This window comes from Euleptes europaea, chromosome 4 (assembly GCF_029931775.1).
Source record: "Euleptes europaea isolate rEulEur1 chromosome 4, rEulEur1.hap1, whole genome shotgun sequence".
Lineage (NCBI taxonomy): Eukaryota > Metazoa > Chordata > Lepidosauria > Squamata > Sphaerodactylidae > Euleptes > Euleptes europaea.
This window is the reverse complement of record NC_079315.1, coordinates 6688961-6711074: the sequence shown is the minus strand read 5'-3', so window position 1 is coordinate 6711074 and position 22114 is coordinate 6688961. Positions and strand designations below refer to the sequence as shown.

Below are 22114 nucleotides of genomic sequence, written 5' to 3'. Positions count from 1 at the left end.
CCCCTCCCCAAACCCTGCCCGCCTCAGGCTCCGCCCCAAAAACCTCCCGCTGGTGGCGAAGAGGGACTTGGCAACCCAACGTTGCAGGAAGGTAAGAGGTGAACCCAGATGCATTCTTGGACAAAGAGAGTTGTCAAATTCATGACCCTCAGCAAGACCCTGTCTGACAACACCTTTTGGTCCCCTGAAGCCCCGTCTGGGAGAAGAGGGTCCTTCCCCTTTAATGGAACCTTAATACGCGGTGGTTTCAGCGTTTCCTAGAGATCGGGAGCTCAAGAACATCCCGTAATGACCGCTGCGGCTAATATCAGGCTGATGTTAGGAGGACTGATGGAAGGGCCCGTTTCAAAACGGCCCGCCTGAGTCCTACCCCGTCCCTTTATTTACTTAGTAAGTGATGTCTTCGCTGCCCATCCAGAGTACCTGCTGGAGGGAAGGTTCTAAACCCAAAGGTGTTGATCCCAGTTGCCTTAGTTCCCTGGCCGGGGCTCCGCGAACTTCAGAGCGCACAGGAACTACACGGAGGAAGACCCAGTGGCTTCATCTCCTTACTTTCCTGCTACCGGAGTGACACTCCACTTCTCAAAGGTCGAGGCAGATGCCTAGGTACCATTCCTCACACTTTGCGTTGGGCCCCAGTTTCCTTCCCCGGGGGACAAAGTCTGTGTCCTCGGGACACTTCCATTGGCGGAGCTCAAGGTCCGGCCACCGGGCCTCCTTTGGGTGCTTCCTCTCCTTTGGGTGCTTCTGCTGCCCTCGGATCGCCAATGGTGGGGAGAGGGTTCAGCTCCTGTCCCGATTCGCTTATCGTTGGGTTGAGAGGACCACAGAGCCAACGCCCAGTTGTAGCCAGACCGTCTCTGCCTCCCGTTGAGCTCACAGCGGTTACAGTCCTCCTGGACCCTTGAAACCGGTCCCTCTAGCTGCCCCTTTGCTATCAGTTGGATCGGCCCATTTCCAGTCATCTAACCCCGGTCAAAAGGACAGGGCATTTGAAGAAACCGGGGGGAGGGGTTTCAGAAGAAGGAGCCAAGAGCTTCAAACTTGACCAAAACGGTCCCCTGGAATTTCCCGGGGCACTTGCCTTGGAAGCTCTTGGTACCAGAAAAACAGTGGGGGCCCACAAAACATTCTGTGCCCCCTGGCAGGGGAGAGTCCCCAGGATGTGGGGGTGCATACTTATTTTGGGGTGCAGCTGCCCAGGGTCTCTTCAGCTGCCTTTATCCTGGAGCTACCTGATTTTGAAGCTCTTGGCGTCAGAACCGAGCCAGGGTTTGGCCTTGTAAGGGACCACCTGCAATGTCTGGGCATGCACGACTTCTTGGGCGGGGGGGGGTACAGCCTGTGATTTTTTGTCATTTTGCCTTTGAGCTCCTGCTTTTAGAGCTGATGCTGCAGAGGCAGGGCTTTGGACTGGGGGACAGCATGGGTTCGATCCCCGGGTCGAGGGAGGTTTGAATTGGTGTGATGCCTCCAGATCTTCTCTAGGAGCGCAGAGCGTTCACAGTATCCTCAATATTTGTGGGCGGATTTGTAAATAAAGAACTGGGAATCAGGAGTGGGGAGTCAATGATCAGCCTTGCATGTCTTTGTGGGATGGTGGACTCTGAGAAAGGAATCCATCTGAAACCAGTTCTGGGGGGTCTGTCCGCCTGTGCACTATGAATGGAACCTGCCCTTCCACTAGGTAATGTTATTTGGGCAATCCAGAGTACACATGTATCTTTGGTCTCTGCAGAAGGGGAGCCCCCCCCCCCGCCCCCTTCTATGCTTGGGGAGAGAAACCAGGGCGCAGCAGATCGGCTGAGGAACATCGGAAGACCCCGGGAGAGGAGACTGCTCCACCTGCATCTTTGGTCTCTGCAGAAGGGGAGCCCCCACCCGCCCCCTCCTAATACTGAGCAAAGCCTCTGCAGCCCTCCAGCCCAGCCTGAATGGAACTTTATGTGGGCAATCTGGAGTACAACTGTATCTTTGGTCTCTGCAGGTAACGTTATGGGGAAATGGAGATTATACATGTATCTTTGGTCTCTGCAGAAGGGGAGCCCCCACCCACCCCCTTCTATGCCTGGGGAGAGAAACCAGGGCGCAGCAGATCGGCTGAGGAACATCGGAAGACCCCGGGAGAGGAGACTGCTCCACCTGCATCTTTGGTCTCTGCAGAAGGGGAGCCCCCACCCGCCCCCTCCTAATACTGAGCAAAGCCTCTGCAGCCCTCCAGCCCAGCCTGAATGGAACTTTATGTGGGCAATCTGGAGTACAACTGTATCTTTGGTCTCTGCAGGTAACGTTATGGGGAAATGGAGATTATACATGTATCTTTGGTCTCTGCAGAAGGGGAGCCCCCACCCGCCCCCTTCTATGCCTGGGAAGAGAAACCAGGGCGCAGAAGAAGATCAGCTGAGGAACATTGGAAGACCCCGGGAGAGGAGACTGCTCCACTGCATCTTTGGTCCCTGCAGAAAAGGAGCCCCCACCAGATAAGAGCTCTCAAGGGGCCGCATCCGGCCCCCAAGCCTTATGTTTGACACCCCTGAACTAGATGGCTTGAGCAATTTCACTGTTTTTTTTTTCTTCTGCTTTTTTTAAATTTTTTACAAGTTTAGAAAAAGAAGCCCAGGATTTTCCCTCCTGTGTGTTTTCGCCTCACTTCCTCGTGGTCCATGGTGCCCGGCAGAAGTGGTCAGCACAATGTACCCAAACTGGCGCAAAGGAAGCAGGTTGTTCTGCCACTTTTCCAAACCCTTCAGCTGGACATCACATCTTGGACTGATCACACCACACTTGTTGCGTCTGCCTGTGAGGTTCACAACAATTTTCCCGGCTCTGTGATTGCCGATGATCTCAAATTGGCCAATGTAACCATGTTTCGTCATCACAGTTAAGAACCGCACAATTACTTCGGAGCACGGCCTGAAGAGAACTTGACGTTTCCCACGTTTCTCTGCATTGTTGATGCTTTTCAGAGCATCTGCCAGCACATTCATGCGCACCAGGGTGCCAGGACAGCAAGATGGCGGGGGGGGGGGGAGCCAATTTCACTGTTTTGATCTGGGATCAGCCCCCAAACCCTGCCTGTCAGATGGGACAACTACAGTCGCCGCTGGTCCTATCCCTTTTCCAACCAGCCTCAGGTCCTGTCCCACCCCCCACCCCCTTCAGCTTTCCATTCCCCTGTTACAGTTAGGTTCATATATGGATATAACATCAGTGGATATAACATCAATTTTTTGAAATTTCCACCAATCACACCTATTAGCTGGTAATTCACAGTGGGTAGCCGTGTTAGTCTGTCTGCAGTAGTAGAAAAGGGCAAGAGTCCAGTAGCACCTTAAAGACTAACAAAAATATTTCCTGGCAGGGTATGAGCTTTCGTGAGCCACAGCTCACTTCTTCGGATACAGCTAGAATGTGAATCCATCTGTCTTTAAGTAGAGGAGAGTGAATTCAGACAAGCATTAGTATGTAAATGTGAATAACAGGCGTGATGGGATTAGGTATGGTATGCAGAAGAGTCTGTGATGTCCAGGGGAGAGATGGGTGTGGAGAAATCAGCATTGGTAATAAGCCATGAATGCAAGGTCTTTATTCAGCCCAAGTAAATGCATTGTCTTTAGTTTGAATATCAACAGTAATTCAGCAGTTTCTCTTTCCAATCTCCCTTTGAAATTCCTTTGTAAGAGAACTGCTACTCTTAAATCTGCAACAGAATTTCCTGGAAGGTTGAAATGTTCTCCCACTGGTTTTTGAATATTGTGGTTTCTGATGTCAGACTTATGTCCATTTAATCTTTGTCTAAGAGACAATGTAGATTGTGGAAGGGCATTGCTGGCATGTGATGGCATAAATCACATTAGAAGATGAGCAGGTGTATGAACCTGAGATAGTATGGCTGACATTGGTGGGTCCAGAGGTGATGCTCCTAGAATCTATACGAGGGCAAAGTTGGCACCTTGGTTTGTTGCAGGCCTTGGTGCCAGAGTCCATGTTCCTGTTAAGTAGTTTATCATCATGGGTGAGAAGATGTTTTAGGTTAGCCGGCTGTCTGTAAGCAAGAAAGGGATGCCCCCCCCATTAGCTGGGAAAGTTTGCCTTGACATGTCAACCGTGTAAATCACGTATCACGAAATGTGACTTTTGCTTGTGTGAATTGTTAACTTTTTCCCGATTGCTCCCTTTTCCTGGACTTAATTTCTTTATAAAGTCCCTAATCCCACTCTTGCCGAAGGTCACGCAGGATCCCTGCCTCTTTATCAGCTCTAGGCCCTGGGTAGCTAAGTTCTTTCCCTTCATCGGGCAAACCCTAAAGACCTAACTATTATCCCTGTAATTTCCCCCCCCACCCCACTGTTTCTTTGTCACTTCCCCAAGCAAGACTGAGAAAATAACTAACTTTCCCGTCACTTAAACTCTCTTCCGCTCCCGCCCGCCCAGAGGTTCCACAGCCTCTCATTGGCTGATGCCTCTTATGAACGAACGGCATACTCTCCTTGTGGACAGGGATTGGCCAGGACGCCTGGAAGGCGGGACTAGAGCCATCAGTCACAGATGCCCATCCCCCAGGGGCAGATTGGAAACTTCAAACTTGGAAGGGCCGTTCTTAGGGGTTCCCAACCTCCAGGTGTCCAACTTGGAAACTGCTAAGAAAGTGTGTTGAAACAACCAAAAGGTAAACAAACACAGTTGACTAAAAAAATAGGTGCAAGACCAACGGGTCAATTATCACAACGTACAATCAATGCAAAGCGTTTAGTGATGCAAAAGCAACGGAATAATAAAGATGCATTGGGGTTCCGGTAAATTCCCATTTCATAACGATTTTTTCAAGCTTCCAAGTCTTCCGTTTGCTTGAGAGTTCATTTGTGTAGCAAAGGAGCGTGCCTTTCCTTGCAATCATGGACGGCTGGCTGAGGCTACACAAATGAACTCTCAAGCATTACTAAACGCTTTGCGTTTATTTGTGTGTGTGTGTGTGTTAAGTGCCGTCAAGTCGCTTCCGACTCATGGTGACCCTATGAATGAAAGTCCTCCAAAATGTCCTGATTTGACAGCCTTGCTCAGATCTTGCAAATTGAAGGGTGTGGTTATTGTACATTGTGATATTTGTATTGTACATTGTGCGTTTATTGTACATTGTGATAATTGACCCGTTGGTCTTGCACCTATTTTTTGTCAACTGTGGTTGTTTACCTTTTGGTTGTTTCAATACACTTTGTTTCAATTTCCAATTGGGGCATTTATGTGCCTTAGTTTTGGCTCTTTGTTCTTGTGCTATTTTGTTTGAATTCAACCTCCTATTTAAGCACTTATAGCCTCTCTTGATTACTAACCTCCAGGTGTCGGCTGGATATCTCCCGCTATTACAACAGCTGTGTGTTGGAATACTGTTTGATAACAGGAGATTTAGCCAACCTCCAAGTACTAGCTGGAGATCTCCTGCTATTACAACTGATTTCCAGCCAATAGAGTTCGGTTCACCAGGAGAAAATGGCCGCTTTAGCAATTGGACTCTATGGCATTGACTCTGACGCCTGGAGATCAGTTGTAACAGCAGGAGATCTCCAGCTAATACCGGGAGGTTGGCAAACCTACCTAATGGCTCCCATTGTTCCACTGGGTGTGGAATGGATGCCGTTGGTTGTTTTGAAGGATGGCTATAACCGAACAAGTCACTAGGGGTCTCTCTGATACAAAAGATTATGCATCAAGTGGCCCTGAAGACCTGTGAGCAACGTGAATTTAGCAAGGCTTTCCTTAGTCAGCTGGTGGTGCTGTTTTCCCATTGCACGTGTCTCCAAGGGCATTTTCCATTGTAGTACATAAGACCAGTGGATCCCAACCTTTTTGGTGTGGGTGACTCACAAGTGGAAATGTATGGTATGGTATGGTATGGTATGGTGTATGGTATGGTATGGTATGGTATGGTATGGTATGGTATGGTATGGTATGGTATGGTATGGAGAGCCAGCATGGTGTAGTGGTTAAGAGCGGTGGTTTGGAGCGGTGGACTCAGATCTGGAGAACCGGGTTTGATTCCCCACTCCTCCACGTGAGTGGCGGAGGCTAGTCTGGTGAACCGGGTTGGTTCCCCCGCTCCTACACATGAAGCCAGCTGGGTGACCTTGGGCTAGTCACAGTTCTGTTAAGAGCTGTCTCAGCCCCACCTACCTCACAGGGTGTCTGTTGTGGGGAGGGGAAGGGAAGGTGATTGTAAGCCGGTTTGAGTCTCCCTTAAGTGGTAGAGGCCCCTCTAACTTTTCATTTTGTTGACCAAAAACATAATGAGAATGACATCAGATTTTTTGCCATTTGGGTTTACAAGGGGAATTCTTTTGATGCCGACAATGTCCAAAAGATTTTACTTAGACAGGAACTGCGCTTTATTTATTTGTTTAAATCTTATTACCCTTATGGCCTGAATAATGAAGTAGATTTTTCTTGCTTTCTGTAATTACATTATTGTCTTTACCACCTGCTTAATCAGTCACAGCTGCGACCTTAGTGAAGCCCTACCTGTTGAGCTTTTAAACAGTAACACCTGCGCTTTGGCTATCATGCATTTTCATTGAGCAACCCTGGCTGAAACAGGGATTAAAGGAGGATAAAGCGACCATGCGTTTTCGCCCTAAGTCTCCGGCAAATTAGCGTCTGAGGATCGTGTTTCCCTCCCTGCCATAAACGCTTCCCGGGCTGGTTTCTGCATATCAGGTGTTTGTGTAAGGAGAACAGGAGCGGGCTGAGCAGGTGGATTTCAGGCCAACCGGCAATCCTGAAGGGGGCCAATCCTTTAGGCATGCATACCAAGAGCTCTGAGGATGGTTCCCGTACCCTCAGGGACAAACTGGATGAGACGGCAGGAGATCTCCTGCTCTTACAACTGATCTCTAGGCGACAGAGATCAGTTCCCCTGGAGAAAATGGCCGCTTTGGCCGTTGGACTCTATTGCATTGTAGTCCCTCCTCTCCTCAAACCCCGCCCTCCTCAGGCTCTGCCCAAAAAACCTCCCTCCGGTGGCAAACAGGGACCTGGCAACCCTATCCACTACATAGAATCATAGTGTTGGAAGGGACCACCAGGGCCATCAAGTCCAACCCCCTGCACAATGCAGGAAATTCACAACTACCTCCCCCCTCCACACCCCTAGTGACCAGAAGATGGCCAAGATGTGTTCCCTCTCATCATCTGCCTAAGGTCACATTGCTGACAGATGGCCATCTAACCTCTTCTTAAAAACCTCCAGGGAAGGAGAGCCCACCACCTCCCAAAGACAAACTGGATTAAGTGGCAAGAGATCCATTTGAGGTGAGGAAGGGGGATCTCTAGGGTTGTCAACCAGGTCCTAGATCTCCCGCTATTACAACTGATCTCCAGCCGATACAGATCAGTTCACCAGGAGAAATTGGACTCTATGTCATTGAAGCCCCTCCCCTCCCCAAACCCCACCCTTCTCAGGCTCCGCCCCAAATACCTCCTGCCGGTGGTGAAGAGGGACCTGGCAACCCTAGGAATCTTAATGGGCCAAGAGAGTGGAGTTTAATCCTCCTTCCCCCCGGAATTGTCCTGATTCCCCCCATAGGGATACCAGCCTCCAGGTGGGACCTGGGGATCCTCTGAAATTACTGCTCATCTCCAAGCTACATAGATCAGTTCCCCTGGAGAAAAAGGATGCTTTGGAGGGTGGACTCCGTGTGCATTATACCCCGTTGAGGTCCCTGTCCTCCCCAGGTTCCATCCCCAAATCCCAGGAGTTTCCCAACCTGGATGTGGCAACCCTACCCCCCATCCCCCACTCCTAGCCAGGGGGACCTGGCAACCCTATCCCCCCTGCCAAGCTGCTATGGGGGAAGGACATACATAACTCTTGGTTCTTTGTTGGTTGGGCAAACTGCTTCAGGTTTTTTCCCCCCTAAATTAGCAAACTTGTGTGGTTCCACTCCACTCAGGGACAAACTGGATGAGGTGGAGGGACCTCTGTCGGCTGGGGATCAGTTGTAATAGCAGGAGACTTCCAGCTAGTACCTGGAGGCTTACAAAAATATGACAAATACGTCCAAACAAAAGTTACAAAAGATCTAACACAGATAGGCATTCAGTGACAGTAAATGTAGGATCAATTGCTTAATAGTCCTGGTCCCTCCAGCTTGTCCTTCCATAGGAGTACATAGGTGTATTCAAAAGGAACAGTTCAGTTTTTCATTCCATGGGAGTGTAGTCCTTTTTCTATCTTGTATCACCGCTGCTCTCCCCTTATCCGCGGGCTTAATCACAAGTTGGACTGAATAGGAATCATAGAATCATAGAGTTGGAAGGGACCACCAGGGTCATCTAGTCCAACCCCCTAGTTGGACTGAATAGGAATAATAGAAGTTGGACTGAATAGGAATCATAGCGTTGGAAGGGACCACCAGGGTCATCTAGTCCAACCCCCTATAAAGCAATTGACCCTATTAGTCAATTGATCCTACATTTAGAGAGTATATTTTTTTGAATTTTGATGGGATTTTCTGATATGAACTGATTTACGGTATGTGATTTTGTGGGTGGAAGCGTGACTGTTGTGGATCTCTGAATTTTATATGGAACTGGTCAATTGACCGTAATAAAATACTGACTGACTGACTGGCTAGTATGCGATTTTGTGGGTCTAATGTGTGATTATATATACAGTTGTGGGTCTAATGTGTGATTATATATACAGTTTTGGTCACTGTATGGCTGTCTGTGTTAGATTTTTAGTACCTGGAGGTTGTCAACCCTAGCTGTAAGCAGTATGGTGAACCAAACTTCAGGAGACAGGAGGAGGCAGGCCTCCCCTTGGCCAGAGAGGGCGAGAGAGACTGCCGTGGGCCGCACCAGGCAATCGCTAATCTCCCTCCTCCCCCCCGCCTGCGGAATGGGCTTATTTCAGCTCCAGGCAGCCATTAATCTAATACTAAGCCCCTTAACCTTTCTAATTGTTCCCTTTCGATGTCAGCTGGTTGCCTATTAACCTTTCCATCTCTTCCATAATGCAGTTACGGCCGCCTCCAGCCGGCCCTGGCTCCCGAGCCCTCTGACCTCCCACCGTGATCGCCAGCGCTTTGGCTTGACCACTCCTTCCATTCCTGGTTCCCCCCCCCCCATTTCTTTAATGCGTATTTTTGTTGTTAAGAAGTCGGTTGGAGCTGGCGTTTTCGGCATGCCGAGATGACGGTGGCAGGTCTCCGTAAATAGCCCTTTGTGAACCTGACTTATCAGGTGATGAGGCTCCCCCCCCCCACGCCGTGCACTTCACAGCATCTTACTTGCAATCGGAGTCGCTGGACGTTCACAACACCCCTGTTGTTGTGTAGAAGAGCGACCAGGGGAGCATTTTGCAACAGAGGGTACGGTTTCCAGGTCCCTCTTCACCACCGGCAGGAGGTTTTGGGGGGCGGAGCCTAAGGAAGGCAGGGTTTGGGGAGGGGAGGGACTTCAATGCCATAAAGTCCAATTGCCAAAGCGGCCATTTTCTCCGGGGGAACTGATCTCTATTGGCTGGTGATCAGTTGAAATAGCAGGAGATCTCCTGCTACTACCTGGAAGCTGGCAACCCTAGCAGAGGGGGAAATCCAACTGGGGCAAGCCAGCAGCATCTTAAATGGCGGATCCTCATCATGGAGAATGGCTGGCTTAACAGGCGCCTGGCCTAGGGTTGCCAACCTCCAGGTACTGGCTGGAGTAGGGTTGCCGGGTGCCCGGTGGTGGCGAGCAAACCCCCGGCAATTCGCCTCTCTGCCCGCGGACCACCTGAGGGTCGGCGGGCAAACGTGCACGTGTGCGCCAACGCACGCGAGCGCGCACCGGCCTGCAGCCCAATAGACTGCTGTCAGAGTGGAGGAGGGACCTGGTAAGCCTAGGCTGGAGATCTCCTGCTATTACAATTGATCTCCAGTCGATAGAGATCAGTTCCCCTGGAGAAAACGGCCGCTTTGGCAATTGGGCTCCATGGCATTGAAGTCCCTCCCCTCACCAAACTCCACCCATCCTCAGGCTCCGCCCCCAAAACCTCCCACTGGTGGCAAAGAGGGACCTGGAAACCCTAGCCATAGAGTCCAGTTGCCAAAGCGGCCATTTTCTCCAGGTGAACTGATCTATATCGGCTGGAGATGAGTTGTAATAGTAGGAGATCTCCAGCTAGTATCTGGAGTAGGTGTGAGAGCCAGGTGCCTCCGTTCCCCCTACTCCTTTTGCATTCCCTATCTCGAATCCTTTGAACTCGTAAAAGCAGTTCACACCTCCCTTTTGCCTTCCCGGACCCCGGCGCCTCTTCAGCTTCGCCCAGGTGCCAGGCCTGCCCTCCCCTGTGGCGCATCCTGCCTGCACTCCCTCGGGCCGATTATGGCCTTGAGGAGCTGTGACTCCTAACAGTCTCTCAGGGACCTGTTTGATGTTTTGTATTGCGCCAATCTGTCATGTACCTTCCCACGACTGTAGTGTGAATCCTGCTGCCCTGTAGTCTATATATTCTGTGACCCTGATAAGGTATCTCACTTGCAACTTCTGATCCGTGTCTGTCTTTCCTATCTGAAGCCTTCAATAAATCCTTTGTTTCTGCATCTAAGTCTGAGCAAGTGATTTTGCGAAGTTAGCACAGCTAGGCTGGGACTCTCACATTAAGTTGCAAGTCCTTGCCTCTTTGTCTGCACCTGTACCTTGAAGGACAGCAATGCCAGACAGCGAGGATACCACCACATCCCCGACCTCCCCGGACAAGACCGAGCCTCCGACGAAGCCGGACCCGAAGGAGGAGGTCGCCAAGCGGAAGGTTCCTGGCCCCTCACACCCGGGGACCAAGCCAAAGACCACCTTCAACTCCTGGCTGGACTCTCCTAAGGGTTGGTCGCTCTCTCGGAATGAGGCGAAGCACCGTCGCATGGCCCTGTCAGGCACCAGGCTCGAGGACGACCCCGCACGCTTGGAAGTCGTGTTGGAGGAGGAGCGGAGGCAGTGGCAGGAGGAACGCCAAGCCATGCTGGAACGCATGGATGCCATGCAGGCCGTGATGGAGGGGATGGCTAACACCATGGATGCGCTGAAGATACAGCCCCCTACCGACAACCCCCCGGATGGGACACCGGCGGCACCCCCTGCGCCTCCCAGCGCCCCGGCCCGTCGGGACCTAAAGATCACGTATGATGGGTCGGGGGACCAGCTGACTTTCTTTTTGGTCCAAGTGGACATTTTTATGCGGGAACAAGGACGGACCTTTAACTCGGAGGAGTCTCAGGTCCAGTACGTAGCCTCCCTCTTGCAAGGGGAGGCAGCCGCCTGGATGGTGTTACAGTACGAGTTGCGCTCCCCGGTTTTGCGCAACCTGGACGAATTCATGATTGCCCTTCGAAACCGGTTCGAGGATCCGAACCTGGGAGAGAGGGCCAAGGCTACCCTGATGCAACTCCGCCAAGGGACTAAGTCGGTGGCGCAGTATGCAAGCGAGTTCCAATCCTTGTCGAGCCGAATTTTGGATTGGAGCGAGGCTACCCGGGTGCAATGCTTCCGGGAGGGATTAAACCCGGACCTGCAGCATTGGGCCTTCATGCAAGGCAACCCCCCGGACGTCGAAGGCTGGGTGCGCCACGCCGCCGACATCGAGAATCGGAAGCAACTTCTCGCCTTGTCCAAACAACGTACTGGTCGCGACTTTAAGCCCAGGGGTGACCGGCCCAGCACACCTCGGGATCCCCGCGCTCCAGGCAGCGGCGGCCCTTCAGCAGCGGAACGCCGCAAGCGCTTTGAGACGGGAGTCTGCTTGGTGTGTGGAGGTAAGGGTCACTTCGCCTCCCAATGCCCGTCTCGGGCCAGTCGCCCGATGCCACCGCGCTCGACCCCTCCCGAACCGGAGAAAGCCCCCGGGGAAGGCCAAAGTCGACGCCGGAGCAGCGCCCCGGGACGCCGGAGCACGCCTTCCGCTCTACAGGTGAGCGCCCGTGGCGAAGCCCCTACTTCAACGGGTCCATCGGGACCCCGGATTACAAATGCTGTCTTTGACTCAGCTGAGTCACGGAGTACCACTACCACATCTCCTTCGTCCAGCGAGGAAGAAGAACGGGAAACGCCGGCAAAAAACGCCGGCGGTCTGCTGTAAGAGGGGCTCCTCAGCAGACCGTCCCTATCGTTGTGCAAGGAGCTCCACCAATGGTAAGCGCCCAAGAGGATAATGTGTATATCCGGGCCCGTCTCTCTCTCCCGAAAGGGGGCCCCGTTTTAGAATTTCCCGCACTAGTTGACTCTGGGTGCGCTCGCACCCTGATTAGCGAGGAAACTGCCAAGAAGCTGTGCGTTCGACGCAAACGGCTCCCGGGCCCCCTTCGCTTCTCTCAGATGGACGGTAGTGACTTTAAAAAGGGGCCCGTCACTCACCGGACCACCTAGGTGGTCATGGCGGTGGGGGAACATTGGGAACGACTGTATTTCACCATCGCCCCCATAGTGACACCCGTAGTTTTGGGGATGAATTGGTTGCGGGGTCACAACCCTTCCATTGACTGGGTCAAACGGACGCTCACTTTCCCCGAGGACCCCTGCGCGGCGCATGACAAGGACAGAGTTCTGTGCGCCCCGGCTGCCGCGCTAGTGGGGTCCCCGGGGGCTCTTCCCGCACCATCCCAACTGCCCTCGGAGTACTCCCAATTCGCTGATGTGTTCGATGTGAGGGAATGTGATGAACTGCCCCCACACCGAGAGACTGATTGCGCCATCGAAATTGTGGGAGAGGGCAAACTGTCAAAAGGGAAAGTTTACCCCATGAGCCCTAGCGAGAAGGCCGTGTTGCGGGACTACTTAGACACCAATCTAGCGAGGGGTTTCATACGGCCCTCCAAGGCTCCGTATTCCGCCCCCGCCTTTTTCGTCAAAAAGAAAACGGGGGACCTGAGACTTTGTATTGACTTTCGCAGACTGAACGCAGTTACTCAGTCTAACGCATACCCCCTCCCTCTTATTCCAGACCTTCTAGCACAACTGAAGGAGGGCCGGATCTTCACCAAACTGGACTTGGTGGAGGCTTATCACCGCATCCGCATTAAGGAGGGGGACGAACCCAAAACTGCCTTCTCAAGTTGTTTTGGCATGTTTGAGTACTTAGTAATGCCGTTCGGACTTTCTGGGGCTCCGAGTGTGTTCATGCAATTAATTAATGAGGTGTTACATGATTTGTTATTTCGGGGGGTGGTAGTATTTTTGGATGATATACTCATTTATTCTGAAACCATGGAAGAACATGTCCGACTGGTACGTGAGGTCCTCCAGCGTTTGCGGGACCACAGATTGTATGCCAAAGTATCCAAGTGTGAATTTCACCAACCCTCTATCACCTTTCTGGGCTATGTAATTTCCCACCAGGGGTTAGAAATGGATCCTGGGAAGGTTCAGGCCGTAAGGGATTGGGACCCCCCCACCACTCGCCGCCAACTCCAACAGTTTCTGGGGTTTGCCAATTTCTATCGCAACTTTATTCCCAATTTCGCACAGGTGGCCCTTCCCCTCACTTCCCTGTTGCGTACCAAGGGGAAGGGGGCGAACGCTGCGCTACCTTCGGCCCGGTTGCAGTGGTCGCCTTCTTGCCAGCAGGCGTTTGAAGAGTTAAAAGTGCTCTTTTCGTCCGAGCCGGTGCTGGCCCACCCGGACTGCACCAAGCCTTTTGTGGTCCAAGTGGACGCCTCGGATGTGGCGATGGGGGGGGCTCTCCTGCAGAAGGGCGATGATGGGGTATTGCGACCGTGCGCCTATTTTTCCAAAAAGTTCTCCCAGGCGGAAATCAACTGGGCTATTTGGGAAAAAGAGGCGGCGGCAGTCAAGCATGCCCTCACCATCTGGAGGCATTTCCTGGAGGGGGCGGAATTTCCGTTTGAGGTGTGTACCGATCACAAGAATCTGGAGGCTCTCAAGGGGGCTCGAAAGCTCAACGCTAAGCAGATTCGGTGGGCTCAGTTTTTCGCCAAGTTTCGCTTCACCCTCAAACACGTTCCCGGAAAGGAAAATGCCTTAGCCGATGCCCTGTCCCGCCTACCCCAATACCGCAATGATTTCGACCGTCCGGTGGACTCCCTGTTCACCCCCGAGCAACGGGGAGAGGTCCCTAGTCTGGCAGTCACCACTCGATCTCAAGCCCGCCACCCGAGTTCCCCCTTGTTCAAAGGGATCCCGGAGGTTTTCCAACAAAAACTCCGGGAGGCTTCCCTGCAGGAGGCGGAGCAGCAAACTCTCCCCCCCGGGTTGGAACAACGGGATTCTCACTGGGTGAGAGGGGGGAAGCTCTATGTCCCAGCTCCTCTCCGCAAGGAGGTTTTGGGACTAGTCCACGGGGCAAAATTGGCTGGGCACTTTGGGTTCGTGAAGACCCTTCACCTGGTTAGACGGCAGTTCTGGTGGCCCAGCATAAGAGCCGATGTCGAACTATACGTGCGCAGTTGCCCCATCTGCGCTACGGCCAAGAAAAGAATGGGAAAACCCCCGGGGCTTCTGAAACCTCTCGAGACACCCTCTCGGCCATGGGAGGTGATCGCCATGGACTTTATTACCGATTTGCCCCCCAGCCGGGGTAAAACTGTCCTTTGGGTAATCACGGACCTTTTCTCTAAACAGGTCCATTTTGTACCCTGTGCCGGGCTCCCCTCGGCCCAGGGGTTGGCTAAACTTTTTATCACGCACGTCCTCAGACTTCACTCGATCCCTAGAAAGGTCCTCTCCGACAGAGGGGTTCAGTTTGTCGCCAAGTTTTGGCGAGCCTTCCTGAAACTAATGGGGGTGGAAGAGCAAGGGCTCTCTTCGGCGTACCACCCTCAGACTGATGGGCAAACCGAACGGGTCAATGCTGTGGTCGAGTGTTACCTCCGATGCTATGTTAATTATCACCAGGACGATTGGGTCGACTTGCTTCCTTTCGCTGAGTATGCCTATAACAATGCCCCCCATTCCTCCACTGGCTTCAGTCCGTTCCAAGTAGTGTACGGAACGGAGTTCGGCCCTTTTGGTTCCGCCCCTGTCACGCCCGATCTCGAGGCAATCCCAGAAGCTCAAGAATGGGTGCAAGTGGTTCAGTCCACCTGGCCCTGGCTGCAAAAAAACCTCGAGCGGGCCAAGCGCAAATATAAGGAACAGGCCGACAAACATCGGTCCCCGGGCTGGCAACTCAAAGTGGGGGAGCTAGTTTATCTCTCCACCAAGAACCTTCGCTCTCTCCGACCCTGTAAAAAACTCAACGATCGATTTGTAGGGCCTTTCCCCATTTCCCGGGTGATCAATGAAGTCACTGTGGAATTGGAACTACCCAAGACACTTCGGGGCGTCCACCCCGTCTTCCATATCAGTCTGCTCAAACCCTATGTCCCTGCTCCCCAATTCCATTCTCCTTCCCAGCCCGAAATTCCTACGGTGGTGGGTGGAGACACTCATTTAGAAGTCTCCAAGGTGTTAGACTCCAAATGGAAGAAGGGAAAACTGTTCTATTTTGTCCGGTGGAAACATTTGGGACCGGCACATGATGAATGGGTGGCAGCCCCTCACATGGCCGCCCCCCGACTCATTCGTGAGTTTCACAACGCCTACCCCGATAAGCCACAGCCTCCCGACCTTGCGGGAGGGGGGCCTTAAGGGGGGCAGTATGTGAGAGCCAGGTGCCTCCGTTCCCCCTACTCCTTTTGCATTCCCTATCTCGAATCCTTTGAACTCGTAAAAGCAGTTCACACCTCCCTTTTGCCTTCCCGGACCCCGGCGCCTCTTCAGCTTCGCCCAGGTGCCAGGCCTGCCCTCCCCTGTGGCGCATCCTGCCTGCACTCCCTCGGGCCGATTATGGCCTTGAGGAGCTGTGACTCCTAACAGTCTCTCAGGGACCTGTTTGATGTTTTGTATTGCGCCAATCTGTCATGTACCTTCCCACGACTGTAGTGTGAATCCTGCTGCCCTGTAGTCTATATATTCTGTGACCCTGATAAGGTATCTCACTTGCAACTTCTGATCCGTGTCTGTCTTTCCTATCTGAAGCCTTCAATAAATCCTTTGTTTCTGCATCTAAGTCTGAGCAAGTGATTTTGCGAAGTTAGCACAGCTAGGCTGGGACTCTCACAGTAGGGTTGCCAGGTCCCTCTTCGCTACCGGCGGTAGGTTTTTGGGGGAGCCAGAGCAGGGCAGGGTTTAGGGAGGGGGAGGGGAGGGACTTCAATGCATAGAGTCCAATTGCCAAAGCGGCCCTTTTCTCCAGGTGAACCGATCTCTATCAGCTGGAGATCAGTTGTAATAGCAGGACATCTCCAGCTAGTACCTGGAGGTTACTGAGGTGAAACATAGACCATATACGTGACATATATACAACACAATTATATACAATATGTACAGTTCACACAAAAAATGTAGAGAAATTTCCAAAGGTCTCAACTGAGTACCACAAATATATAGAGGAAGTTCCAAAGGTCTCAACTGAGTACCAAATGAATGCTAATATTGTAATCCTTGTGTAAAGTTCATATAGAGCCACAATCATCGATGGATACGGCCGTTTCAGATCCACAGCAGTGGAAATCTTTCTTCAGTCCTTCTAAAAATTAATATATTACCATCAGTATATAAATATATAAAGATTATGACTATTAAAAATTGAGTCAATACAATATACTTACAATACAAAAGTGCTGTTACATATTCATCATTCCTTCCCACACAGGGTAAGTATGAGCAATCAGACGTCAGTAAAGTACATCACATAGTGCAGCTAGTAAACTAGAACAGAGTCTTAATCAGATACATAGGAAAACCCAGGTGTTGCTGATGATGCATCCCCAAAGTGGGTTAGAATTCTTTAAAGTGACAATGTATATTTTAGCAGCATTTTAACATCAGCTTTACCCTATAGGAAGTAAGAAATCTCCAGGCCCCACCTGGAGCTTGGCAACCTTAGAACTGACAATCATAGTATAATACCATATAGTCCACCATTTAAGGGTAAAGAGTAATGCTTCAGGTCACAAACTGGCAACCCCAATAATGCAATTTGTGGTGGGTAGTTGGTTGGAATTCTTAAAGTGACAGTGTATATTTTAGCAGCATTTTAACATTGGCTTTACCCTATAGAAAGCAAGAAAAATCATTATCCAGGTTTAATCCATTTGGAGACATCGTGTTCAAAAGGTGAATGAAGAAAGCCTCCTTCTGCCTTAACAATCTTTCGTTGTCACCTATATTGAAACGTTTCCTCTGCAGTCGCCAGATTACAAAGTAGCGAAGCTCATTTTCATTATGGTGCATCTCGAGAAAATGTTCTACAACCGGGGCAGATACTATCTTGGCCCGTATCCTGGATTTATGCTCCAATATGCGCATTTTAATTGGTCTAATTGATGAGCCTATGTAAAATTTGCCACACGGGCAGTGCAAACAGTAAACACAGAAACGCGTGTCACAGTTGGTAAAGGACTGCAATTTGAATACAAAAAACACCTGGGTTTTCCTATGTATCTGATTAAGACTCTGTTCTAGTTTACTAGCTGCACTATGTGATGTACTTTACTGACGTCTGATTGCTCATACTTACCCTGTGTGGGAAGGAATGATGAATATGTAACAGCACTTTTGTATTGTAAGTATATTGTATTGACTCAATTTTTAATAGTCATAATCTTTATATATTTATATACTGATGGTAATATATTAATTTTTAGAAGGACTGAAGAAAGATTTCCACTGCTGTGGATCTGAAACGGCCGTATCCATCGATGATTGTGGCTCTATATGAACTTTACACAAGGATTACAATATTAGCATTCATTTGGTACTCAGTTGAGACCTTTGGAACTTCCTCTATATATTTGTGGTACTCTGTTGAGACCTTTGGAAATTTCTCTACATTTTTTGTGTGAACTGTACATATTGTATATAATTGTGTTGTATATATGTCACGTATATGGTCTATGTTTCACCTCAGTAGCTTATAAATATTTGCACTTTGTGTATATACAGTTTCCTGTACTGTTTTTCTAAACCTTTTGGTACGAGCACAGAGGTGCCGTTTTTCTCCCCCCCATTACCTGGAGGTTGGCAACCCTACGCTGACCTGCCTGTTCCTCGGCACTAATCGTATCCCAAACTTGGAAGCATTCCTTCGTGCCTTGGCCTGATAGCGCCTCAGCCTTTTGAACGGCAACAATGCCATCTCTGTCCTCCCCGATCAGCCGCTGAGTCAGAGCCCGGCTCGAGTCACATTGCCCTTCACCCTGAGCGGCTGTCAGTGTGCAAGAAGAAAGGATCCGTATCCCCTTCATTGGCGTTTGCTGCCATTGTCCATTTGCCAGCGAGGTTTAATGTTCCCCAGGTTCATTATGTGTGACTTAGCCTTGCGTTTGGCCGGGAAGGGAGATATCTGGATGTCAGCCTCGAAGGGGAGGCTGCTCAAATGCCCTACATCAGGCTTGAATAGGGTTGCCAGGTCCCTGTTCGCCACCGGCGGGAGGTTTTCGGAGCTGAGCCTGGGGAGGGCGGGGTTTGGGGAGGGGAGGGGCTTCATTGCCATAGAGTCCAGTTGCCAAAGTGGCCATTTTCTCCGGGTGAACTGATCTCCATCGGCTGGAGATCAGTTGTAATAGCAGGAGATCTCCAGCTTGTACCTGGAGGTTTTTTGCCAAAAGGATTTTGTCAATGAAAGCTGCATCCCTGAGTTTGGTGCCTTACAACTCTAATTTCACAGGCTGAAGAAGCATTATATGCGAAAAACGTTTTTTAAAAATTCTGGAAGACGTTTCCCATCTTTACCTACCTCTTCCAAGGAATCAAGATTCCACTTGATCGTTAGAAAATTAAGCATCAAGATACATGCAAGTTCTAACGGACTACTAATAAGATCTCACAACTTCTAGAAGTCATTTGGACTCAATTGAAGAACTTTATGTTTCATGTTTATGTTTATTTCTGTTTAGGTTGTTTATAAGCTTTTGTTTGCACTTCACTGTTATATTCACCATATTGTAATACACTTTTGATATTTTGGCACATAGAGTTGAGTACTGTTTCCTTTCCAACTTTGCACCTGGAGGCTGGCTACCGTAGCCTTGAAGCAGGTGGCTGGCCTTTTACCTCCAGGCCCCAGCCAACCAACCTGGGTCACCAACCTCCAGGTGGTAGCTTGAGATCTCCCTCTATTACGCCTGATTCACCAGGTTACAGAGATCAGTTACCCTGGAGAAAATGGCTGCTTTGGAGAAGCAGGAGATTTGGTGAGCCTAATTGGGAGTGAGCTGAGCCCCTTTGGTGAATTAGGGCCCTCATCCTTGTGCCACCCCAGGGGGGTTCGAGAGCCATTGTGGTGTAGTGGTTGAGAGCAGCGGACTCTAATCTGGTGAACTGGGTTGGTTTCCCCACTCTTACACATGAAGCCTGCTGGGTGACCTTGGGCTAGTCACAGTCCTGTCTGAACTCTCTCAGCCCCACCTACCTCCCAAGGTGTCTGTTGTGGGGAGAGGAAGGCGATTGTAAGCCAGTTTGATTCTCCCTTAAGTGGTAGAGAAAGTCAGCATCTAAAACTCAACTCTTCTTCTTAAGGGGAGTGGGTCTGCTTAAAAGGAGCAAATGGAGAGCCAGCATGGTGTAGTGGTTAAGAGCGGTGGTTTGGAGCGGTGGACTCTAATCTGGAGAACCGGGTTCGATTCCCCACTCCTCCACATGAGCGGCGGAGGCTAATCTGGTGAACCAGGTTGGTTTCTCCACTCCTTTGCATGAAGCCTGCTGGGTGACCTTGGGCTAGTCACAGTTCTCTCCAAACTCTCTCAGCTCCGCCTACCTCACAAGGTGTCTGTTGTGGGGAGAGGAAGGGAAGGAGATTGTAAGCCAGTTTGATTCTCCTTAAAAGGTAGAGAAAATCGACATATAAAAACCAACTCCTCCTCCTCCTCCTCTTCTTCTTCTTCTTCTTTGTCTTCTTCGCCTGTGGGTGAATCACGTTTGGTTCAGAACGTTCTGACTTTTGGTGTGGGGAGCAGCCACAGCCGGAAGCAGGGTTGGCCAACCCCCCAGCCTAACCAGACTGGGGGCTGCAGAGATCTCTCACTGAGCTTTCCCCTAACCTTTAAACTGTTGTGTTGTTGGTGCAGAGGCCTTGCTGCAAATGGCAACCTGGGTTCATGCCTGGAACACCAAGCATGGGATTCAGAGAATTCCCCAGGGAACTCACGCGGCAGGAATGCCTTGACTTTACAGTTCTTGGCCCATTTGCATTTCATCTCTCTTATCCTGGCAGCCACATGTGATTCTCATGAGGAATTTATAAACTCAAAAGGTTTATCAGCACAGTCCTAGGCATAGTTAGGCACTAAATAGCCAGCTGAAATCGACGGGCTTAGTTGCACCTCCCTGTGCCTAGGACTGGGCATTATAGCCTGAGCCGCAGAAGCTCGCGGTGGCTTACTGTAATGAATGTAACAAAACGACACGGCAACACAATATCGATGCAAAGCCCTCGGCGAAGGAGGACAGTGGCATTGAACCCCAAACCGGATTAAAAGTCAAGGGCCGAAACCCCGTTAGAACAAGGGAGAGGTTCAGGCGACTCGGTGAGTTAGTGGCTGTGGGCCTGGTTGGATTCATCCTCGCCCACTGACCTGGTCTACTAAAAGGAGAGCTGCCCCTTTATCTCACAGGTAAGAGCTGGTTTTGGTGCTGCCTAGAAGAAGGACAAATAAAAGCTCAGATAATTCGGGCTCTTCCACTTCTTTGTGAAGGTGAGCATGCGCTCAGAAGGAACACGCAGGCCATTTTTGTGCGGTCAGTTTTGATGCTCGCTCAAAATTCTTTTTAAAAATGCAACTTTGAAAATACCTATTCACGGTCCCGACGCAAAAGGAGAAATTCCACCCCCCACTCGCCTGCTCCTTGGTTCCTGCTTGCATAGCCATTAGCATGTGCATAGCTAACGCACCACTGTTATTTTGCATGGTTCCTTGAGGGGATTCTTCACGACGGGGGCAGAGCAAATACCAAAGGTCGCGTTAAAGGGGCTCTTAAGTAATGCAAAGCAGGAATGCTCTGGTTTTGCAGTCACTTCCGGAATGACGTGTGAAAATTTTTTTAAAAATATGCGGGGCAATTCAGCCTGGAAAGCGCTGCTAATTACCAAGCATAAATGGCCCCAGACTCTGGTCCCTCCAGATGCCTTCATTCAGATGTCAGCTGAAACTGGAGTGGAATCAACTTGGGGTAATAAATTGTATTTGATCATGTCTGAATGTACCCCCCTCTCTTAGGGTTGCCAACTGGCATATGAAACCCAGAAGGAGACGGGGGGGGATGGGGCACCATCATGTTGACAGTGTGATGTGATTTCCAGAGAAAACCTGGAAGTGGCGCCATGTTGCTCTAGGATCCTAGAGCCCTGCAGCGGGATTCTTTCATTTGATCTGAACAGTGTGGCCATTTTACAGGCAAAGTAGAGAGGTGTCCGGTCAACCCCCACCCCACTGACCAATTTGTTTCTGGTAACTCAATGCAGGGGCCATAAGAACATATAAACACTCGCATGGCCATTTATGACATTCATCGTTCCATTGGTAGTCTTGAACTTGCAAAATAAAAAGGCTTCCATGCCTGTAAGAGGACACATATAAAAGGGCAGCAGATCAGTCCAGCTCTGTTCCATCCTGCCAAAAACCAAAACTGACCCACACTCACGGTGAAACTCACCAAATAAGCAGCTGCATAGGTCATTTATGATTATTTCGGCATTCTCTCAAATGTTTGATCTGAAACTGACCCACTCACTGTGAAACTGACCAAATAAGCAGCCGCACAGGTCATTTATTATTATTTTGGCATTCTCTCAAATGTTCGATCGGCAACTGACCCACTCACTGTGAAACTGACCAAATAAGCAGCCTCATGGCATTCCAGCAGTATTCTCTCGCTAGTGCACTCAATAACTGCTTCAAGGGGAGGGGCTGGATGAGGGGGAATGACACCTGGGAAGGAGAAGCGAGAACAGGTGTGGGGAGAAAAACCCGAAGTGACAAGTATGCACAGGACTGGTTTTTTATTTGAGATCGAGGCAGACTTTAAACTTGGGATAAAACGGCATCCTGAAAACATGGGGGAAATGCGAGGGGAGAGCGAGGCGACTTCT

The 22114-nt window shown here is 50.5% G+C and overlaps 1 pseudogene; it reads right to left on the bottom strand.

Moving 5' to 3' along the window:
* Positions 1-2585: 2585 nt before the first annotated feature.
* On the bottom strand, positions 2586-3014 carry LOC130476714 (40S ribosomal protein S15a-like; annotated as a pseudogene).
* Positions 3015-22114: the final 19100 nt, after the last annotated feature.